The sequence below is a fragment of the Choloepus didactylus genome, chromosome 3 (genome assembly GCF_015220235.1).
Source record: "Choloepus didactylus isolate mChoDid1 chromosome 3, mChoDid1.pri, whole genome shotgun sequence".
Classification (NCBI taxonomy): Eukaryota; Metazoa; Chordata; class Mammalia; order Pilosa; family Megalonychidae; genus Choloepus; species Choloepus didactylus.
Window position 1 is genome coordinate 178,473,589 of NC_051309.1, and position 25,141 is coordinate 178,498,729.

Genomic DNA, 25,141 nt, shown 5'->3' on the forward strand with positions numbered 1-25,141 from the left:
ACAATGGAATTCTAAGGGTGTGAGAGAGGAACACCAACAAAACATTTTAGTAATACTTTACTTGGTAGACATACGCTTACATTTCATGGCTGCTTGCTTACTTTAACGTTCAGTTTCTTTAGCCATGCTGCTTCACCACTATTAATGTCAAAGGAACAGACCAAATGGATGATTATATCACAGCATATAAAGCAGTGTTGATATGTGAGTTGAAAAGTTAATAGAATTTTTTAAGTAATTGAATAAAATAAGATAATGCTCAGGTTTTTAAAATTCTTTGGTGGACCTCCCTTATTAAGCCCCAAAAGCCCAGGGGTCTTTCTTTGTGTTCTTACCACCTTCTATTGCTTGATTTCATACTGACCATTTATTTTCATAACTGACCATTTAATAAGTTTTCTCTCTATTTCCCATTTTAATATGTCTTTAATCCATATAATCTAATTTGACATATACAAAAGAACAGGACTAGTTTAAAGGCTTTCCATATAGTGGATCTGTTATTGGAATTGCAGCAAAATTAGTATTTCATGACTCTATTTATAGGTCTTCATAACAGTCTAAAGTGTACTTTGCTTTCTAATTTATTTAAAATCCTAAGATAAACCAAAAATATTAGTTTTAATGGTTTTATAAAGTCAACAATTTGCAAAGACTTAGCCTAAGTTAAACCTTCTCTCACCTAAAAAGAGTTTTTCAGCACTTGCAAAACCATCTATTTTAGGACACTCATATTTATCTCAATATGCATAGTGCCATAATAGAGTTAAAGATAAAAGTTAAGGTTCTGCATTGTAGGTAATACAAGGGGATTATATTATCTCACCCAGTAGCACAAATAGTAATAATAACCTCATATTACAATTCCAACTATAGCATTTCCCCTTTTAGACATACTTCATCATCATTTAATTTGCCAAATTCCTATGGACATTGATGACCACACTAGAGAAAGAATATTGCAATTTAAGAGTTGTTGTGCATTAAAAATAAACATAGTTACCAAGAATAAAGGCCTTGAGCACCTAAAGGGAAGTATAGTCATTATGGATTTCTCAAAGACAAATGCCAATTGAGTTTTTTCCCTGAAAATACCTACAATTTTGAAGTACAATTCTAAACTTGGTGCCTAAACACCACTCATTTCTTTTACCAAAGGTAATTATGATTATGTGTTCCTCACCACTTCTTTAGATAAGAATAAAATAAGTTAGGATACTATTAGATAAAGATAAAAATTGAACTATGAAACAATAAATCTTTCTAAATGTCCTGGTTCCATGGTTTATGGAAAAATTTTGTATAGGAATGTGTTATTTAATGACTGTAAGGAATTGATTATTTCTATTAATAAAAATAACTAAAAAGAAGAAAAAGTCAATTAAAAACAATTGATATGCCTTTTGAAAATAAAATCTTCCAAAATAATGATTTGTTGGAATATTTTAAATCATATAATTTATGACCTTATGAAAGGGTAAAGACCACTGTATCAAAGAAGAAATCTGACCCTTTTTTTCACCTAAGTATGCTTTTGGTTTTCAAGTGCTGAATCAGTTCAACATGCCAGGTGTGCCAGTTTGAATGTATTATGTCCCCCAAATGCCATTATCTTTGATGTAATCTTATGCGGGCAGACATATCAGCATTAATTAGATTGTAATCCTTTGAGTGTTTCTGTGGAGATGCACCCCACCCAACTGTTGGTGATGACTCTGACTGGATAATTTCCATGGAGGTGTTGGCCTGCCCATTCAGGGTGTGTCTGAATTAAATTACTGGAGCACTATATAAGATCAGACAGAAGGAGCAAGCTGCTACAGCCAAGAGGGATACTTGAAAGAAAGCACAGGAGCTGCAGATGAGAAACAGTTTGAAGACAGCCATTGAAAGCAGACTTCTGCTCCAGAGAAGCTAAGAGAGGACAAATACCCTAAGTACAACTAAGAGTGACATTTTTGAGGAACTGCAGCCTAGAGAGTAACATCCTGGGAGAAAGCCATTTTGAAACCAGAACTTTGGAGCAGATGCCAGCCACATGCCTTCCAGCTAACAGAGGTTTTCCGGACACCATTGGCCATCCTCCAGTGAAGGTACCTGATTGCTGATGTGTTACCTTGGACACTTTATGTTCTTAAGACTGTAACTCTGTCACCAAATAAACCCCCTTTTATAAAAGCTAATCCATCTCTGGTGTTTTGCATTCCAGCAGCATTAGCAAACTAGAACACCAGGACACATTTTTATTTCCCATATTTAAGACTACTTAAACTTTATGAACACTGGCTAAAGACATGGTTTGCTACAGAGGTATATCATGAATCTTACCAAATGTTTATCAGTAGGAAAACATACTATGATTTCTCTGAACTAAACTTTTGTTTCAAAATATAAAACCATCTCTTTAATGAATATATAAATGACCAACAGAAACATCAGACCCTTCATTAGTACAATAAATTTCACATTGTTAGGAAAATTTCCATATATTTCCCTACTGTAAACCTAAGTTATTGTTCCTGTGTGCTAAAGCTGCAGATATGCAAAACACCGGAAATGGATTGGTTTTTTTAAAGAGGATTTATTTGGTTACAAAGTTACAGTTCTAATGCCATAGGAGTATCCAGACTAAGGTAACAACAAGAGGATACCTTCACTGAAGAACAGCCGATGGGATCCGGAATACCTCTGTCAGCTGGGAAGGCTTTGTCCAAATGTCTCTGAGCTTCTGTCTTCACTCCTCTCTCTCAGCTCCTGTGAATCCTTGCTTCTTTCTCCCAGGGCACTTCTATCTAAGCATCTTGGGGATTCTCTCCTAGCTTCTCCATGTCAAACTCTGGTCTTCATCTCTTAGCTTAGCATCTCCAAAGATCCTTCTGTCTGCATCTACAAGCATCTTCAAGCATCAGCAAGCATCTGTGGTGGCTCTTGAGTTCTCTTAAGGACTCCAGTGAACCAATCAAGACTCACCCTGAGTGGATGGGGCCACACCTCCATGGAAATAATATAATCAGAGTTCTCACCCATAGGTGAGTGGGACATATCTCCACAGAAATACTCAATCAAAAGTTTCCACCCAACAAGATTGGGTTAAAAGATCTTGGCTCTTCTGGGGTACATAACAGTTCCAAACTAGTACAGTTATACATTGATATTTATTGAATGTTTATTATTTATAACACATTCTTTTATTGACCTCTTTGATCTACCCTTTTTATAGAATAATTACAAAAATATTCAGGTTAGCAACCATAGCTATAAAGTAGCAGGGTTGATAATCAAGCTTTAGTTTCTGTTCTCAATCACTAAAGCACACTGCACTTATGTTCCATTAACAAATTTTAAGTTTCTGTTATCTGATTCTCATGTGTCCTGATTTCCCCCCACCAGGCTTCAGTCCAAGGAAAGATGGGTATGCCCGATAAATTGAGAAGACTACCTGAAATCCAGAGGCTCTTTTCAGATTCTCTTTTGGGACTTTCTTATGCTACTGTGTGGGAGGGTACATGCTGGGGGGGCGGGGAGCAGCAAGTTTAAAAGGGGTCAAACTGTGTGGTCAGATAAAGGAAAGGAAATAATTTGCACTTCTAAGATTCTCTCAGTTACTAAAGGTGTGTACACTATTTTTGAAGGCAGCAACTGCCATGCACCAAGCTTAGTAAGGAGAGGATGATGCTTCAGCACAGTACAGGCATGGGCCAACTGAGCTAAGATTTAAATGGAAGGCACAGTAGAGGAGTAGCTAGTGACATCCAGTCCAAGATGTAGCCACACTGGCCTAAGGAAAAGCCACTGAGTTCTAACAAAGTCTAGGGAGCACAAAGTAAGATCAGAGCAGTGGACACCATCAGTAATCACCTTTCAGTAGTCAGTGTGAGGTCCATGGGCTTCCACTACCACAGGTCATATAACTCCTGATTTCTTAAAACCAATTTTCAGCCAGGAGAGCAAGGGTCTTGAAATAAGGAGGATGTACAAGTATCCAAAAAGACTGGGAATTATTTAATATGACCTTGATATAAAAATCCAACAATGAGTACACAAAATAAAGAAGCTTCTTGAAGAATATAAATGCTATATTCAAAGCAAAATTCAAACAAATTTAATTCAGAATCATGATTAAGTGCTATTTATCCTAGATTGAAAAAAATATGTAACTATTAAATTATTTGGATATTGATCAATACATCATATCATTCATTCAAAGGAAAGAACATCTGTGATTATCTTGCTTCTGAAAGTCATTTAATAGTAGTCAAACACAATTCTGGAAAACATTTTGAGTTAAAAGGAAATATAGGGATACATTTTTGCATTATGAAAGATATCTTTTTCATAACAATAATAACAAGAAAAATAAACCATTTACAGTAAACAAACTAAAAGCAATCTCATTAAAGTACAGAATATAACCAAGGCTACCCATTCTTGTCAGTATTATCGATCAAAACAACAGCCAGAAATAAGACCTACATGGTTGGAAAGGGGAAAACAAAGTTATTAAAGGCCTCATATAGCATAGAAGGTAAGAGATGAGACTCCTGAGCCGGATGGCCTGGTTATACTCTAGGCTCTGCCACTTACTAGCTGCCACTCACTATTTGTGATCTTCAGAAAGTTACCTAAGTGCCTCAGTTTACTCATTTGTAAAATAAGGATAATAACACATATTCCTTAGAGTTTTGTGAGGATAAGTTATTTAATGTAGCTGAAGCACTTAAAAAATGCCCGGACATGGTAATCAATATGTAACTGTTTACTATCAATATTTATATATATTAGGAATGTAAGCTTGAAAACCAAGATACTCAACTGATAATCTAATAAAACTAGTATGTGGTCACAAAATACTGCCTAAGCATCTAAACATATAGAAATTCTTTAAATGCTTTTTTATTGGCAATAGCCAATTAGAATATGTAATGTTAATTATATTTGATTGAATCAACTACATCAAAACTCTAACAGGTGCATACATCTGGTACCTTTTTGACCACATGCCGTACATGACAAGATGTTCAAAAGTTAAGGTATTTGGGGAGAATTGAGCATCTTTTAAAAAATTCTTGGAGACAGAGTAGCTAAAAATGTTTAATTTAATATTAAATAGTACAGAATAATTACTTGAGATCTAAAATGCCTAATATGAAAGTCGGGAGAGAATCAAATCTTCATTGGGAGAACTTATGTCTGTATCACTTGGAACATGACAAGAGTGTTATAGCAAATAAGTAGGAATTAATTGGTCATTTTTCCTACATAATGATTGTGAAAGGGTCAAGACTAATCACCATTTTACAAACATGGTCATTTGGGCTGAAACTGGGTAAGTACTTTGCCTATGTCCCAAGGCCACTCAGCAAAAATGTAGCAGAGTCAAGATTTGAATTTGTTTTGCTCCAAAGCTTGAATTCTTGTCCTTGACCACCTGGTGTTAGAAGGCTTGGTATGACAGACTATATTCTATGTAACAAAAGGGACAACAGTGCTGGGGCTCCTGACTTACACCATCTGGCTCCCAATCCAAACACTCCTGGATGGTAGTTGCATTACCTTAGCCAAGTTATCAAACTTCTCTCTTGTGTCCATGTCCTTGCTTATAAAATGAAGTTACTACTAATAATAATTTCCAACTTAAAGGGTCACTTTAAAGAATAAATGAATTGAAGCATAAATAATTTACAACACTGGCTGACACTTATCTTTTGTTTGTAACGGCTAAAACATAGACAACATTTCTGTCCCTAAGTGAAGATGGGAAGAGCATCATTAGGGCTACAGAATCAAGCTTGCTACAGACTTGGAGGTGGTAGACATCTGGCACTAGGGGGAGCCCAGCAGCCATCAATGAAGTGTAGAAAAGGAAAGTAACAATGGCAGAATGTTGTCAAATGTCAGCCAGGAGCAATGAAAGATTGGCAAGTTGGGTGAGAAAGAAGGGGTGAGTTTAACATTTGGGAGGAAAGGGTGCGCCCATGTTCAGAGAACCAGCTTCCTAGGCCACACAGACAGTGTAAATCCTGATGCCCCCTCCACCAATGGCAAAACAACTAAAACAAAATACAATGGCAAAAAACAGCAATCAACCCAATAAACAATCTCTATCCTGTGATGAACACCCAGTCAAGAATCAGTCTCCAACAATTTAAAAAAAAATCAAACCAAGAAAGATAAGTAGCAATATCAAATAATGAAAGAACTTACACCTGAGAACAGAGAATTGCTGAGGCATTCAGAGTTGCTCTAAATTTACTATATAATCCATTAACACCGAGCTATTGATTTTTTCCTATAATTCCCCAAAGAAGATATATGAATTATAAAAGTCTAGAAGTTCCTATTCACCTGTGAAATGTTTTATAACTGCAAAACTAAATATTAAATATGGGATTAGTATTATTACTAGAGAAATGCAATATAAAGGATGAGGCCCTGTGTTCTAGATCCAGTTCTTTCTGTTTCTTCAATGTGAACTGAAGCAAGTCATTGTCTCTCACTTCATTAGAACTTTTATATCCATTAAATAAAAAAAAAATTGCTCTCTCAGCCTTATAGTGTCAGGATTATCAAATGAAAAATATATCAACTTGATTATGAATTTTAATTATTAATTACTAATCATGAACTGTATATGTTTCTGTAAAGAAATCACCAAACTGTAATACCTATCTTGGAATTATTCTAGAAATAAAGGAGCAATAGGAATTCAGGAACAAAAAAAATCGAACATGTTCTTTACAAAAAAAAAAAAAAGTGTCTCTAGAACTCTCTTCTTAAGGAATATGAAAGAATAAAAAGGTTGAGCACAAAATGAAAAAGTCCAAGTCAGAGAAACTATAATTTAAAAATAATATGACAGAAATTTGATATTCTATAGTAATATTTAATATTATTTCATTCTGTATTCATATAGCAACAACCATTTAACAAATTCTGCATTGTTCTCCAAACCTATTGCATGCAGAAAGACATTTTTTTCCTATAAGTATAATACAGATTTAAAGAGATTTATTTGAAAACATTTAGTGACTGCCAAATTCAGAAGCCTAAACGGTACTGTTTTCTAAATTATGAAGAAATCATTGAAGACTTGACAGCAAGCAAGCAAGCCCTGGGGAGCTACTAACAATTTAGCATTGCCAATTTTTGTGGTAATGTTAATTTTACTTTTCATAGAAAAGTACTAAAATGCTGTTCATTATGATTAAGACTTTGTAACTGGAGAAATGTAAAAAAACGAATGTGAGGCTCATTATACAACAGATAATCACTTAGCGTATAATTTGAATCTCACAGCAGGGCATCTCGAACTCAGAAAGGTTTCTTTGAACTTACTACCTTAAAAAAATAAGCATAGGTTAAGATCTTTCACCAAGGGAATTTGAGACTCTAAAGGAGAAGTTCTGCTCCAGAATTCACAGATTCTATCCACGGTTCATAGAATTCAGGCAATCTGAACATGTGGATAGGAAAAATAAGTTATATCTTTATTTTCACTAACCTCTAACTGAAACTCATCATTTACTTGAATTATGCTTTTAGTCAAGAGGCCACAATAGCATTAGCAATATTTATGAATTTTTAGACATAGAAATTATTTTCATACCATATTTTGGTTTTTATATCTCTCAAAGTATTAGTTACACTCTCACTACAAAATTACTACTGCTATTAATCATAAGCCTAGATCTTGTTATTTAATGCATTACAAAGCCTATTACTATATCACACATTTGGATTTTTATGTTTTGATAACTGTATTTCAACATAACTGACTTTCTCTGTAATCCCCTGCATTTGAATATATGCATTAAAATCATTATTCTGAGAAGGGATGTATAAACTTCACCAGACTACCAAATAAGTCCAGGAGCACTGTGGTGGCTTTCAAATATGTCAACTTGGCTAGGATAACTGTTTGTCAGAATTCCCTTCCCTTCCTTCTATGATTCCAGTTAGGACAAGACACAAGAGACATTTTTGAGGGATTTGAGGGCACCATGGAGGCAGCAGACATATTGCTTTTTATTTGGAAGACCAGGTGCCTTTGTCGATCATGCACATTGCCACTTATCTTCAAAGCTCACTACATTACTGTAAGGCAGAAGCTGGGTTTGCAACTATCTCACCTTCCACTGAATCCTCCTTCTGCTTCTCCTGGACCAGCTGTGCTTTTAGCTCTGTGATGACAGGTACCAGCTTTTTCTGTAGGACATTTATATCATCAAGTTTGAAAGCAGTGAGAAGAGAGAACATACATGAATTCCAATCTATTTTAATGGGTTCCAGCTCATGCTTGTGGGTTACAGTTTGTCCTTGTTTTTTCCCACTTTACGTCTGTCTTTGCTTTCTGTCTTCCCTGCAGATTTCAAGCACCAGATTCAAAGATAATGGCTTTACAGACATTATTTAATTAGCTTCCTCAATTATGTAAACTCTTATAAGAAACTCTTATAACAAAGATATATCTTAATTGATTGAATATTCTGATTGAATACTAATTGATACAGAAAAACCCTTGCATTAAAACAAATTTTCAGATTATCATACGATAATGATCAAGTCCATTAAATTAACTCACATTTATTCTAATTCAAAAGCAATTGTAGGTTGATGTTTTTAGGTTATAAGAATGTATGCAGGCTTATTTCACAATAAGACAATTTAATCACATATTTTTGTTTTGCTTATTACATATATAATGGTCCTAGGCCAGGCATATTAGGAAACCAAACCTGAAATGGAGAGAAGGAAAGAAAAAAGAGAGAGAGAAAAAAAAATGCTACCAGGAAGTGTTTATTTCAGAATAAGAAAGAATTATTGAAGGGTGAAGAGCAGCCCTAAAATTTTATGACTCAAGTCAAAGAGATAGTTTAATTCCACTTCTACTTTAGTTTATACTACACTTCAATCTTACACAATAGTGTCTTATTTATTCAGTCTTATCTTTCAGTACAAGATTAGTATTAAAAGAATTTTTGTAATTATGAAATCTCACAATAAAAGTGACAGTATAGCATTACCACTAGGCGGGATGTATTCCCAGACGTTTTAAGAAAGAATGGAGATCTTTCCCGATCTACTCAATTATAGAAGAGAACTGTATTCAGATCAAGACTTGACATGATGCAAAAATTTTTTGACTATTTCTGTGCTATGATTGGAACAGAGTATCTATGTTCCTATCTCTTACCTGACAAGAACATGACTAGTAATGTGTTTAGACACATGAATAATTTGCCAGCTGTTTTTAAACATTCTAAAATAACTAAAAACACTGAGGAACTTCTCAAACTATGAATCAGGAAAGTCCATATAAATGGCTCAACTGTCCCCCTTCTAACTCCAAAGGACATAGAATCTTCTGTACCATTGCAAAGTAGAAAATGTTCCTTTATGCAGGTTCAGCAACTAGAAATATGGTTGATTTGGATTTGTATGGGTAATCATCAAATCACAGTCAAATATCTGCATTTGTCATCAGCAACAACACTTTTACTCATTCTTCTCAAAATACAGCAGGAAGTTTGAAATCACTATTGTCAGCAGCATAAATAAAAGGTCTGATTTCTACAGGGTACTCAACGCAGAGGAGACACAGAAAGTGGTAAAAGTGGAAAAGCGGTCAGGAAAAGCCAGGCAGAATATTTCAGCAGATTGAAATTTATGTGCTATTTTGCTCCCACTTAACTTTACAAGGAGCTATTTTTTGCCCATCTAACAATAACAAGTTGGAATGGTAGAGTATTTAATAGTTTAGGAGATTTGAGTCTATATGGAAAAACATGACGTCTATTTCTGTAATTTTATAGATTTCTTTGTCAAAACATATTTTTAATATTTTGACATTAAACTATCTTCCATATTGAAAGTGACCTCCCTGAAATAAATTCAGTTTGAACACGAACTCTATTTCTTTGTAAAGTCTGTCTCATTGTCTCATATAAGTATTATATAACCTACTGTAACAGGACTAATTACCTGAAGTATATTAAGAAGCAATGATGCATAAAACCTTTTCCAATATCAAGTTCAGACCAGGACAAAAGGTGAATTTATTAATGTGGATGTTAAGACAAATGAAATAGAAAGTCACAGTTGCTAATTATGCTGGGAAAACAAATTAGAATTTGTCTCAATTTAAAAAAAATTTTTTTGAGAAAGGAACTGTTCAAAGGAAAATTTTGTTAATATTTTCCTCTTAGATATAATATTAAGAAAATATATATATATATATAAGATAAGTTTTTAAAATCTCTGAAAATGGAGAATCTGATGCTCTTTAATTTTGCTATATTTTCTATCATGGATGCTCAAGAATACAACTGATAGTATTTATGAACAAAGAAGAAATGTCTCCCTGCTAATCAACAAGGAAAATTGCTGCAGCTCAAGAGAAAAAATAATGGATAAAATGCTATTCGGGGAACTGATGCTCACTATATTGATCTTTATTCTATACATGAATCTCTAATGGAAGAAAAGCTGTGAATTATCCTTTTAGAGACAACTAATTTTTTCACTTACTCATTTGTCCTTATGTTACATAGTAATTTTTTTTTTTCCATTTAGAAGTGTTAAAAGCTTTACTCTAAATAACAAAATTGCCAGGACTCCCTGGGTAAAGCATAGGTGGAAGACCAAAGAGCAGCAGAAACATGAGCATTTCCTGAGTCTATCTGGTAACCATGTTCACCCAAGAAATTCAACCCAATGGTGCATCAATCAAATTGAACTCATTGAGAGAATCAAATTAAGGTTTTACTGTGGTGGTAGTAGGTAGTATATCTTCAAGGTCTTCTGCCAAAATCTTTAAGACAAGACATAACAAAACTTTTAGATAGGCCTTTCCCACTCTTTTAAGCATTTAGAGGTCTTTACTCATAAAAATTAACCTAGTGACCACAGGTACAGTCTGGTGATAATAGAATGGCCCACAATATATGCTATATAAGTATACATGTTGAATAAATTAATGAATTCATAACCTTTAACTTTCATAATGAAATATCTTTGTTTTCAGTGTGGTAGATAGCTATAGCATGTACTTGATTTTTCAGTCAGAAATGAAAAATACCTGCTTTTCAGATACTCACTACAAGCTCATTTATGAGTTATCTGACACAAAACTCCTATGTTAAGCCTGCTGGAGGCAGTGGATACCCAAGATAATTGTCTAAGGATTAAGCTGCAAACAATTTACTCCTCAAGACTCTCCAAGCTTCTCCCTTTGTTTCCAGATAATCAGAAGGCTATCATAGTCACTTTGTTTCCATGTATAATTTTATTTAAATTTTGTTTAAGGTGTCTACCAAAGGCTAATACAAGAAACAACATGTGCAAGATTTTTCTCAAATTTTACAAAGATGCCCTTATTATTATGTTGCTCAAATGTATAAGCAACCGCATAACAAACAAGGAAGAAAAACGTTTCTCTCGTGAACTGCTATCCTTTCTTCTAGACAAGGTGGGTCTAACAAATTCAGAGTAATATAGTGAAATTCCATTACTTTCCCCAACATATTTGTTTGCTTGTTTTGTTTTTATTTTGATGTAAACAATCTCCCTGCCCTGCTTAATATTTGACTCCTGCCTTTCAGCATATATTTTGTGACTCATAGTCTATATTTTTCTTGTCTATCATCACAAATGACTTTTGAATTTGATATTATTTAACATTTTAAAAAAGTCATTGTAATATATGTCAAATACAAAGAGGTAAAATTTATCTAAACAGATTATGATATATTAGTTTATATTGCTGAAATTATTGTTAGTGATTCCAATCTATACCAAAAATTATCCATTAGCACAAATCTCACTTATCTTCATAACCCTCTTTAAAAGTTACTAGTAAATGACATTTTTGTTCCAAATCATTCTTCACTGATGCATAGAAAAGGATTAAGTTGTTATTTTCCTTTTTTTATGTCAACTTCCTTTAGTAGTTATCTATGTCTCTTTCACACATCCTCTGTGTGTGTGTGTGTGTGTGTGTGTGTGTGTGTATACATATATATATTATAAATGCTGTTTAAGTAGCTAAATACATTTTTAAATTTCAGAGCAGGCATCATTTTATCTCTTTGAAGAAAGCCTACATTCCTTCTGGCTACATCAGAAATAGGCTTTTGGTGAATGGGCAAATCCAACTGAAACTTTATGGTTTTCTCTTTCCAATCAAGTAATTTTCTGTCTTTTGATAAGTAGAATATTTATAAACAAAATGAAGAATCAAATCTATTTCCTTGCTACAATGTCCATGGTTATAAAACAAATTGATATCTTTAATGAAGCAAATAATTACTCTTGAATGTCAATTTTGGCCTTCATGTGGGTAAAAACTACTACAAAATGAATGAACATTTTTCTTGATATTCCAAGAACTCTGAAGTTTATTCACATAAAAATTCACTTCTAAATAACCTAGAGATGCGGTGACAGTATAAAATAAAATAAATACAAATGAACCATTTGCTGAAGAATCAAAAATGCCAATGATAATTTAAAAATAAACAAAAAGGATAGGCTTGAAATTAAAACAGAAAGAAGGGATAAGAGGAGAGTTTGAAAATAAGTTGTTTCAAAAATTGGAAAATCTCACAGCATGACTCTTTCATACAATGCCCCCTCCCCTGCCCTCACGTCTCAATTTTCATATTTCCATTAATTGCACGTTTTCCCTTATATTTAGAGTCAGAAGTTCGGTATCATCTTTGATTTATTATCTCTGTTTCATATCAATTACTCAGGAATTGTGTAGATTGTATCGGAAAGTCTCTTGTGACTATCCCTCCCACTGAGTAAAGTGTAGGCTGCCCGGCACCTTTCACGGTGTAGTCCAACCTTACTGACATAGCTTTGCTTCTCACCACTAATTTCATAAAATTCTCTCCCAGATACCCTTAATGAGATTCATCATCACATACTAAGTAAATTCCTTAGTCAAACCCATTATTCTTATTTTATACTATCTGGAATGGCCCTTACTATCATGTAACTTTTACTTGTATCTGATGTCCCAATTTTAATTACACTGATTCTATAAATGACTGCAACATTTCATTCATTCACTCATTCATTGTTTTTTTCCTACGTAGGTTTGAACACACAATAACAAACATCATAGACTTAATGTGTTGTGGGTGGACACAGAGAGTTTTAATATAGTATGTATTTTTTTCACTGATGTTAATCCTATGTTTAATTTTTGTGTAATTGATTTTTACCCACATGAGATTGTTGCAATTTATCAGTAGTGCTTATATTCTGTGCTTTTATTTTATTCCCCCAAATTCTTAGCACAAACATTAAAATATATTGCTGATGTCAAGTCTCCTAAGTTTTTGTGAACAGAAAGTCTATAAAATGACTAGCATTATAAGCCAGCAGATGACTTATTTCTAAACTAAAATCATTTGTTGTCTAAAATACAAGAAAAATAGCCTCTTGATGGATATTACTATGTCAAGTATAATCACAAGGGGATGGCAGTAATGGAAAGAAAAAGAAAAGTTGGTGAATATTACAAAAAAAAATGTACTCATTAAAACAATTGTCTAGATGAACTCCAGTCAGATGTAATTAGCATATTTCCCAGAGTAGTTCCCATTCCAAAGGCAGAGGATCTACTTTGATTAGCCTCTAAACCCTTCAAGAAAACTGTATTAATTCTCCATTGGAGATTGCACAATTATTCAACTGGGATCACAGTTATGCAGATGTTTTGCTAAACCAGTTTACTTCCTCCTCTGTATGGTGTCAGAAAAGCAAACGAGCTAATGACCTATTTAAAGAACCTAAAACGGTAACTAATTTATGATCATATAGTCCTAGGTTGGGAAGATTTTATGTTGGATTAGTTTACTTTTTTCCCCCTAGATAGTCCATTCGGGATAGGATCTGTTTTGCTTTAAGTGTCTTTCAGAAGAAGGAATTTTCTAGGATCTATCTTCAATTATTTTAGTGCTCAAAAATTCTCACTGCTTAGAAATCTACACTGATAACAATCCAGTTTATTATACTTCAGTGTTTTGATTTTTTTTTAATCACAACAAAATGAAGACTTGGATACTTTTTCTATAAAAGTTCCTCATATACTTTAAGAACATTCAGGTTTCTCTACGTTTTCTTTTTTCCAAATGGAGTAATTCTATTACCTTAAAAATATCATCAGAGACACTATTACTGAGGTTTTTTAATAAAAATTTTTGTTTCTCCCCTGCACCTTTTCCACATATCCAGGTTTTTCATTAGCTGAGCCAACTGAAAATTCTCAAATTAATCAAGAGAGATGTGACCAAAGCCAAGGTTAGAGGTATATTTCTTCCTCACTATTAGAAATCTTCCTTGTATTTTACTGATCTAAGCTCGAATAACATCTTCATGGTTTCCAACTTGGGTCTGTCAGACCTCTAATAATGGAGGATCAGGGAACTTTTCAGAATTGTGAAATATTGATAGAAAGTATAAATTCGCCTTTGATAATTCCAGAGGTCACACTGAACACCAAATTCATTTGCCATTTTTCATGCATAGAACTGAATATATTAAAAACATTCAACAAATATTTCATATTACTATAAAATTAGACAATATCATTTTAACACTGTTGCTATTCAATGATTAAAATAACTTATTGGAATTTAACAGATATATGTAGATCTTTAGTAAAAAGATTTCATGATTTCTTTTTAAACGCATTTTTTAGGGGAAAAATCCCATGGTTTTCACAGAGAAAAAATAATTATATAAACAGACAGTGTTTGAAAAAGAATTGGAACCACTGTACCAATTAATGTAAGATTAAGATGAAGGTTTTTTGTCACCATATTCTACATAATCTTTACTTTTTCTCCATGAGATACATAAATATCTGTCTTTGTAAAATTTTCCTCCTTTTTGTATGTGATTACTCTAGCAATTTCATGATCATTTTTTAATTGATTTATGTCCTCTGAGTTACTGGACAGACTTCTAAAGTCTGCTCTAACCAGTAAGTGAACATTTTATATTACTATATTCAGCACTAATTAAGTTGTTCAAATCCACTGGGGTAAAAAAGTATAAAGAACACTTGGAATGACTACTGTGCCACCAATTACACATCTTTAGATACTTCTTTTCATCTAGTTGATCCTCCCATCCATTTATTATCAGAAACACAGCATATTTTTTCTTCTGGTTTCATGAAAATAATGTCCTTGAACCAAAAGAAGAAAAAATGTTGCAAATGCCAAAACAAATGGCATTTATAATACTACTTAATCAACTTGGTCTTTCATAGACTAATTAGGCATAAAGAGATTATTTTATCTCAATTGTAGAAGGCAGCTATGTGAAGAAGAGAGAATATGTGCTTTATATAGTGTTTCAGAAATTGTGAAATAGCCAAATTTCCTAACTTGGAGAGAATCAAAAGTATCAAAGAATCACAAGAATCAAAAGTAAATTTGAAGGTTCAGGAAATATTCAATCTAATCAGTACTTCAGGACTCTCCACACAAAAGAATTTGTTTATTTGTGTATCATGTGAAATGAGTATTCTTAGATTCTTATATTTCTGCATCTAGTATACATCTCATCATGTTTACTATTTCAATCATTAAATGTAAAATCTAAATCTAAATCTAAATACTAGTAGTAAGATAGAATCACTATTAACTAAAGATGGTCAGTATTCATTTACCTTCATGAGACCCTATAGTGCTTTCTGAATGTTTCTACAGATAAAATTGAATACCTTTGTTCACTGACACAAAGAACATTATAATCACCAATACATCCTTTCAGGCAAATCAGCATTGCTGACAGCACTACCCCATTAAACTAACTCAGTAACTGATAAGGTTCTTATCACGAGTCATTAAAATATTGGCTAACAGAAACCAGGAAACAGAGTTATCTAAAGAAGACATTCATTCCTTCTATTTATTGAAATTGAATAAAATTTAGGTAAAATAAAGCTTTGAAAAGATAAAATCAAGTAAGTCTTCCATTAAGCAAAATTCAACTCTAAATCCAAATGAAAAAAGTGAGTCTTTGTGGCACAGTGTCTTCCTTATCTAAGATAAAAGTAGATGAACTTACAAAATTCAGCAGGGTCTTGTTTAATCACAGCAGGACAACTGGGTATATTTTCTTAGAGCTCTTCTCGGGTACATTTCCTGAAAAGGAAATTAAAATAAATTAAGCTTAAAGGCTGTACTTAAAAACAGCTATAAAGAAACTAAGTTTACGTAAAGGAAAGACTACACAAATATATGCACATATTGTAGGCTTATCTAAATAGTCTTGAAACTATAATATGATAGGGAGTGTTCCTAACTTTGTTTTTGCCAATATTCAGATCATGATAAATAATTTTATTCAAATTTATATACAGTTCCAAAATACCTAAGTACTTCAGTATATCAAAAATGAGTTGCTTGAAGTTTTATTTTCTAACAGAGAAGTTCCAAATTATCTCTTCTGATATAAGCCTTTCATGCGCTACTAAGTATTACAAGATACCCAAGAATGGCCTCAAAGACAGAAGACAAACTGAAAAATCAAACTAGAATATCTGGCCCCAGTTTAATCCAACTGCTTCATGAAGTCACAGTTTGGAAATAGATAGACTGTTTTAAACATAATGAGGATGAATAAAAACATGAAGGATAATCAAAAGAACAATGTGTGAAGCTAAGCAACAGCTTCACTTTTAGCTCCCTATGCATTAGGCTAAGCAATACATCAAGAGGAAATATTCACAAGCCACATACTTCATGTCTCTAATGTCCTCATGTATAAAACAGCACTAACTATTCTGTCTTATTTGTTTTAGGATGTACTCCAATTGGAGGCATACATGATTGCAATGTTAATTGCTATGCTTGTTTGAAAGGGCTAAGAATGCCAATTGTCTGTAAGATGAGCTGGCATCAATATCTCAGAAACTCTCTATTCTGCTTTACATGAAGAATATCAAAAAATGTTATTTTAACAAACTGGACAAATAAGGGACGTTATTGATCATTTTTCAAAGACTGTATAAAATAATATTGTAATTACAGAGAAAATATATTTTCCTATCGGAATCCTATAAGAGTTGTATCTTATTATAGAATCAATGTTCAAGGAGGGAAAGCAGAGGGATACAAAGAGTTATTTAAAATAAGTTTGCCTAAATAATTAATAAATTGATTTACAAAAGTCAGCTGCTGACCTGGGAACCAATACAAGCCATTCAGAGTGTGAAAATGAAATTCAATCTACACACAACAAATTGAAAATCCTATAAAACAGAGTAACAATAAAAACAACAATAAAAACATGTTTCCTCAAGAGAAGGATACATTATACAGACGTAGAAGAAATCCCATTAAATTTTTTAATGATTATCAATTCAATTAAAAAGCTTATTTTTATTGATTTCTGTTTTTTAAAATAAAAATCTTTATAAACCCATGCATTGTCAAATGTCCAAAACAATTAGAGTAGTAGCAATCAAATATTTATCAAGCAATTTTACATGGCTTATTTGCAGATTGAAGAATGGTATCATTCTTTCACTCAGGCTAGCCAAATTACTGTCATCCAGATTTAACAATAGCCACTTTCAGTTTTACTTAAATTAAACTGAATAACTTGAATAATTTCCACATTTTCTCATTTTACATATTATATAATTTCAATTGAATTTAAATATTAAAACCTGACTCAAAAGACAAAGCATTGTGAAATATGAGTAAGTTTTTTAGCATAATGAAAAAAAACTGAAAACCCTGATAAGCTGTGCAAAAATTTTATTGTCATTGAATAATGAGAGAGAAGATTCAAATTACACAGTGTCCTGCTTCATCATGTGAGGTCTTCCAGCTGGCCTTTAGAAAGCTTAATAAACCAGATGCTTTCCCTCTACATATGTACCTCAATGAAGAAAGGAAGGAAAGAAGGAAGGGAGGGAGGGAGGGAGGAAGGAAGGAAGGAAGGAAGGAAGGAAGGAAGGAAGAAGGTGGGGAGGGAGGGAAGGAAAGTAATTATATAGACAGATATGTACTGAGGAAAGAAGGGCATTTGATCCTAAGTTGTGGCCATCACTGCTATTCTTACATATCTCACATATTTGGGCATTTGGTGAAATGGGTGTCCAAAATCTCTTTGAATGAGTGACTAAAGAGAATCCTGACAGAGAACTAAGTGAACAGAGAATTGTATAGATAAGTGTATCACAGAAATAACGTATTTGGGTGTGGGCAGGGGATGTCATGATATATGTAACAGATGGTGTATAATGATTATACATGAGATTTATCTTCCAACTCAGTCCACTGTGACTCCTCACAGATTATTTTGGAAATTGGGAGAATGAAAGTAAAAAGAGAAATGTTTTTTTCACTGAAAATGCTGTATAGCTACGAATATTCAGACTGAGCATAGCACAAGGACAACACATCTAAGGATGCCCCACTTATCTTAAACATCATTTTCTTTATATTTTATTATAACTTTAATCCCAAAATAGGTGACTTACAAATTTATTATGATAATTTTCCAGTAGATGGATAAATGGTTATATTCTAAGAGAGTTAAGATGTATCATTCCACTTGGACTTAACAAAGGAGGAACAAGTTTGATAAACTAAAGATTTGTAAACCAAAAGACACTGTTGATTTAATAATATCTACCATAAGCAGCTGTGTTCTAAACAAAGAGCTGAGCTTGAGACTCATACAACGATCTATCTATCCATCTATCATCTATATCTACTTATCTATCTACCATTGTGTGTGTATATATAAATATATATATATGTATATATAAATATATACATGTGTGTGTGTGTGTGTGTGTGTGTGTGTGTGTGTGTGTAAATCAGTATTAATGCACTGGCTGCATTTAATATATTTTATTGCAGTTCACATCATCTAGCTTTTTTGTTTCATAAATGTATAGCCAAGTTTCTTATTAAAATCTAAAGGATGTTTTTGTTATGATATATACCATTATGTAAATACTATTATTACTTTATCAATAATAATCTAAAAGTTTAACATAGACTTAAATTAAAGATTACTGTTAAATGATCCACTCATGATATTACAATAAGCATTTATTTTTAGTGTGGGAATTTGTTCAGTAAACAAATTAACTGCTGTTAAAATCTGCTGCTTTTTCCAATACATTTTACATATATCTTTTTTTTATTTTTTCCTAAAGATTGGAAATGCAAAAATATTATCAGAAGACAATTATTAGAACAAGTTTACTTTATTAGAATAAAATTATTAAGAAAATAAAACCAAAAATGGAAAACCTTACATGGGAAAAATTTTTTAATTGGAATATTTAATAAACTTTGGAGAAATGCAGATAGATTGGCAGAAACAAGGGAAGGACCTCAGAGATACCAGTTTTGGCAGAACATAGCTCAAATCATCACTGATGGAACAGGATGTGAAATTATCCCCCACCTCCATATGAATAATGACTACTGAATTTCAAGAAATGCTAGCAAAGAACAAAACATCCTAAAGAATACACCAAGCCAAATGTGTGGTCTTATAATCCAAGAACATGGACATCATTTTTTAGTACATTTTTTAGTATTCAACAATGAGCCACTCTTGTTGAAAATTATCTACCTTTGAAAAGAAGTTTTGACATTACAAAATACAGAACAGGTAGGAAATATGGGGGATGTTTATTATATTCAGATGCTATCAAATGAAAAAAAAATCATTACAGTCAGGTTACTTTAGGCAAAGAATCCTGTATTTAGACTGAATGTCTTCTTGTATTAAAATTATCAACCAACACTTGAGAATGGGCATAATAATCATTATGGGCAGTGATTAAACATTAAAAAAAGTGAGCTGGACAGCAATAGATGTGTTGGGTATTTAAAATTAAAATCAAATTGGAATAATCAATAATTATTTTTGTTAAAGTAAGGAAAGTAAATGAAAATGAGAGACAGCATGCTGTTGTTGAACATATACATAATCTAAGCTTTGGCAAGGGAAATGTGTTCAGAAGATCATCCAAGATAGTGTATGAGCGAGTGATAATGGAAATTTTCTGTGTTTGGCAGAGACCATAACAAAACTTGATAATATTATGAAAGAACATTTATTCTCACTACAAATATTGGCATGAAGTAATATTGCACATAATTAAGGAAATGATGTACAAAATTTAAAAATTAGATTTATTGCAGAAGCAGCAAATCAAATTATATTGATGGAAAAATATTAAATATTACTCAAATTAATTTAGATACAACTCACTATGTAAGCATTGTACAAAAACAAATTATTATGAATTTGAGGATTTTCAATTTTAAAATATTGCATTAAATATCTGTGAGGAATTTTGTCCAGGAAATGAAATGACAAGGCAAAACTTTTGTAGTTTCTTAAAATTGAGTACCTAGGGATAAAATAATTTAAGGGCTTAAAGGATGTCACTGCTTTCACAAATATATACAGAAAACATAACAGATTTTAGCAAAGGTACTAAGAAGTAAATTCTAAGGAAGTGTTTATTTTTTTGTTTTGTTGTCCGGTCTCTAAGTCTGAACATTTAATCATAAAACAAAATTGGGGGGGAGGGTAGGAGGGTGGAGGCACAGCTGATTTTATTTTATTGGATTGAAGTTTCATAAAACTTGCATTGGCTTCAATTAAATTTTGGATGATATTGAAAGTTTATTTGTCAATCCCATAAGCTAGAAAACATAAATACGCAAGCAAAAAGCTAAATTGATACCACACCACTAAAAACTCAATTAAAGCTCTCATGCAGGGGCAAGATGGTGGCATAGGGAAGTGTGGAATTTCATTTGTCCTCTAGGGCAGCTAGTAAAGAGCCAGGAACTGTCTGGAAAAACAGTTTGGGGGCATCCATAACCAGGTACACATCACACACCAGTTTGGAAGGGGTGGAAGGGCTGAGATCACAGCGCAGAACTGTGAGTAAGTCTCCCAATCTGTGGAGGCTGGCATCCCTCCCTCGCTAGCATGCCAAGCCAGTTTGGAATCACTTTCCTGTGGGAAACAGAAGCAGTCTCTACTAGGCACAAGGGAAAGTAGCTAAACCAAGCCCCAATTGTGGATTTAATTAACAAATTCAGACTGCTGAATACAAGCTTCAAGCACCAATAAACCCAGTGAAGGCATGAAAGGAACTCATAGCTCTCTCCATGGCAGAAAGGAGGTAGGGCTGATAGAAAAACAAACAAACAAACAAAACCAGGTGTTTGGAGTTGGCTGGGGGCAGAATAGTTGAAAAAGTTTGTGCCCCAAGAAAAGGGGCATATAGAACTGAGTACTAACTCTGGTTCTTGACTGGTTAAGTGGGGGCTAGGTACTAGATCTAAAAAGGATATATATTTTTTAAACTTTTTAGCATTAAAAAAAAGCAGCAGTCTTTTTCAGTTGTCAGCACTGACCCAGGCAAGGGTGGAGGTTAAGGAAAATCTCAGAGACAAAGTAACTAGTCAAGTGAATGAGATAATTCTGTGAATGGCAAACCTTCTCCAAGAAAGGGGGTTGGCAGGGCCTGGCACAAGTAGTGGCTCTCATTTAGAGAATTCAGGCCCCAGGGGCTGAAAAACACAAACAGTTTAAGCCTGTCCTATGCCTCAGCCTCTGTCTCAACACACACCTGGCAGGGACAGGGACTGATGAGAATTAAAGGAACCATACCACTTTACACTGGTGGGGAGCTGTAGGCTGACAAGCACCACCTACTGGACAGGATTGAAAAAGCACAGAGTCAAGAAGCTTCACTGAAAAGACTGACAACCTGCTGGGTCTCATCCCCAGGGAAATCTGATACTGATTAAACCCTCTTTGTGAGTCCTGGGCCTGTCTTGTCTGTGAAAATCTTATTGGAGCTGATTGTATCTTGGGAAGATCCCCTTTAGAAAAAACACACAAACAAAAAAGTTCCATATAGGCAAAGCAAGAACCAGAAAAACAAGAGCAAAAAAAAAAAAAAATCTGATCAGTTAAACAGAAGCTATGCTAGAGGTCTAGCATAAGTTGAACCAAATGTCAAAGAATAAATAAGAGAACAAAGCCAGCAATCAAGAAAACCCTATGTAAAAGAGAGAAAATGACCTTCATAGTAAACAAATCAAGGAAACCAGATGCCAAGACACCAACAAAAAATCAAGAGTCATATGAGGAAGCACAAAGATATGGCTCAGTCAAAGGAACAAACTAACACTCCAAATGAGATGCAAGAACTGAAACAAATAATTAAAGGTGTTCAAACAAATCTTCCAAATCAAGTCAATAATTTGAAGGAAAATGTGGCAAAACAGATGAAGGATATAAAGAAGACACTGAGTGACCATAGAGAAGAACTCAAAAGCTTGAAAAAACAAATGGCAGAATAATAGGAATGAAAGGCACAAAAGAAGAGAAGAAAAACACAATGGAAACATAAAACAGCAGATTTGAAAAGGAAGTAGAAAGGATTATTGAATTAGAGGACATGCTATCTGAATTCGTACACACAAAGGAAGAGATAGGGAAAATAATGGAAAAATATGTCAGGGTCTCATAAAATGGCATGAAAACATGAAGCACACAAATATACATGTTATGGGTATCCCAGAAGGAAAAGAGAGGGGAAAGGGGGCAGAAAGAAAAATGGAGGAAATAATCACTGAAAATTTCCCACCTCTTATGAAATACATAAAATTACAGGTCCAAGAAGGGCAGTTTACACCAAATACAATAGAACCAATAGAACTAATCCAAGACCCTTACCAATGAGATTGCCAAATATCAAAGACAAAGAGAGAATTGTGAAAGCAGCAAGAGAAAAGTAATCCATTATGTACAAGGGTAGTTTATTCAGACTATGTGCAGGTTTCTCAGCAGAAACCATGGAGGTGAGAAGGCATTGGTATGATATATTCAAGATACTGAAAGGGAAAAACTGAAAACCAAGAATTCTATATCTGGCAAACTATCATTCAAAAATGAGGGAGAGTTTAAATATTTTTAGACAAACAGACAGTGAGAGAGTTTGTGAACAACAGACCAGCTCTACAAGAAATTCTAAAGGGAGCACTACAGGCAGATAAGAGATTGAAGAAAAGCACAGAAATAAAAATTATCAGTAAGGGTAAAAAGAGAGGGGAAAAATAACATATGACATATAAAAACCAAAAGACAAAATGGCACAAGAAAGTACTGTCTTTACAGTAATGACATTAAATGTTAACGGATCAAATTCCCTGTACCAGTTTGTGTATATCATGTTCCCCAGAAAAAGCCATGTTCTTTGATGCAATCTTGTGGGGGCAGACATATTGTGTTGATTAAGTTGGAACATTTGTATTAGATTGTTTCCATGGAGATACGCCCACCCAACCATAGGTGATAACTCTGATTAGATAATTTCCATGGAGGTGTGGCCCCACCCATTCAGCATGGGCCACGATTAGTTTACTAGAGTACTATGTAAGTTCAGACAGAGGTTCACTTTGAAGAATGCACAGGAGCTGAGAGAGAAGCTGCAGCTGAGAGACACATTTTGAAAAAGTCCATTGGAAGCTAACACTGACATTTTGGAGAACACCATTTTGAAATGCAACCTGGGAGCAAGCAGATACCAGCTACGTGCCTTCCCAGCTAACAGAGGTTTTCTGGACACCATTGGCCATCCTCCAGTGAAGGTACCCAGTTGCTGGTGCCTTATCTTGGACACTTTACGGCCTTAAGACTGTAACTTTGTAACCAAATAAACCCCCTTTATAAAAGCCCATCAATCTCTGGTATTTTGCTTAATGGCAGCATTAGCAAACTGGAACACTCCCGAATCAAAAGACACAGATAGAGAGAATGGATTAAAAAACAGGACCCATCTATATGCTGTCTCCAAGACACACATTTTAAACCCAAGGTGAAAAATAGGTTGAAAGTAAAAGGCTGGAAAAATATATTTCATGCAAACAACAACCAGAAAAAATGGGGGTAGTTCTACTAATATCAGACAAATTGGACTTAAAATTTAAAGCAATTAAAAAAGGCAAAGAAGGACATTAAGTATTAATAAAAGGAACAATTCATCAAGAAGACATAACAATCATAATAAATATTTATGTGCTGAGCCAGAGTGCCCCAAAAATACATGAGGCAACAACTGGCAACATTGAAGAGAGAAGTAGAGACCTCTATAATAATAGTTGGAGACTTCAATACACCACTCTCCACAATAGATAGAACATCTATACAGACGATCAATAAGGAAACGGAGATTTTGTATAGTGTGATAAATGAACTAGACTTAACTGATATTTACAGAACACTGCACCCCAAAACAGAAGTACACATTTTTCTCAAGTACTCACAGATCATTCTCAAGGATAGACCACATGTTTGGATGCAAAACAAGTCTCAATAAATTTAGAAAGACCACAATTTTACAAAACACTTTCTCAGATCATAATGTAATTAAGCTGGAAATCAATAACAGGTGGAAGGCTGGACAATTCCCAAATATGTGCAGGCTAAGCAACACACTCTTAAACAACATTGGGTCAAGAAGGAAATTACAAAAGAAATCAATAAATATCTCAAGGCAAATGAAAATTAGAACACAACATATCAACACTTATGGGATGCAGCAAAGGCAGTGCTGGAGGGAAATTTACTGTCTGAAATGCCTATATTAACAAAGAAGAAAAAGCAAAAAATAGAGGACTTCTTTGCTTATCTGGAGGAACTAGAGAAAGAACAGCTAACTAATCCCAAAGCAAACAGAAGAAAGAAAATAATGAAGATTACAGCAGAAATAAATGAAATTGAGAACATGAAAACAGTAGAGAGAATCAACAAAAGTAGAAGCTCATTCTTGAGAAAATCAATAAAATTGATGAACTCTTAGCTAGGCTGACAAAAAAAAAAGAGAGAGTATGAAAACAAAATCAGAAAAGGAAAGCAGAACATAACTACTGACCCTGAAGAGATAAAGGAGATAATGAGATACTATCAGCACTATATGCTAACACACTAGGCATCTTAGATGAAATGGACAACTTGACAATATTGACTTGATCAGAAATAGAAGACCTCAAAAAACTAATTACAAGTAAAGAGACTGAATCAGTCATCAAAAAACTCCCCAAAAAGAAAATTT

At 33.7% G+C, this 25,141-nt stretch overlaps 1 protein-coding gene across 1 annotated transcript in view; it reads right to left on the reverse strand.

Annotated features, from left to right (window-relative positions):
* The window catches only part of LOC119529992 (E3 ubiquitin-protein ligase MARCHF1), a 581,433-nt gene extending 565,307 nt beyond the window's left edge, over nucleotides 1-16,126 (reverse strand). The window contains exon 1 of the mRNA XM_037830956.1: nucleotides 16,090-16,126. The gene's annotated coding sequence lies outside the window, so the exon portion shown is untranslated. The remainder of the gene's footprint in view (nucleotides 1-16,089) is intronic.
* Nucleotides 16,127-25,141: the final 9,015 nt, after the last annotated feature.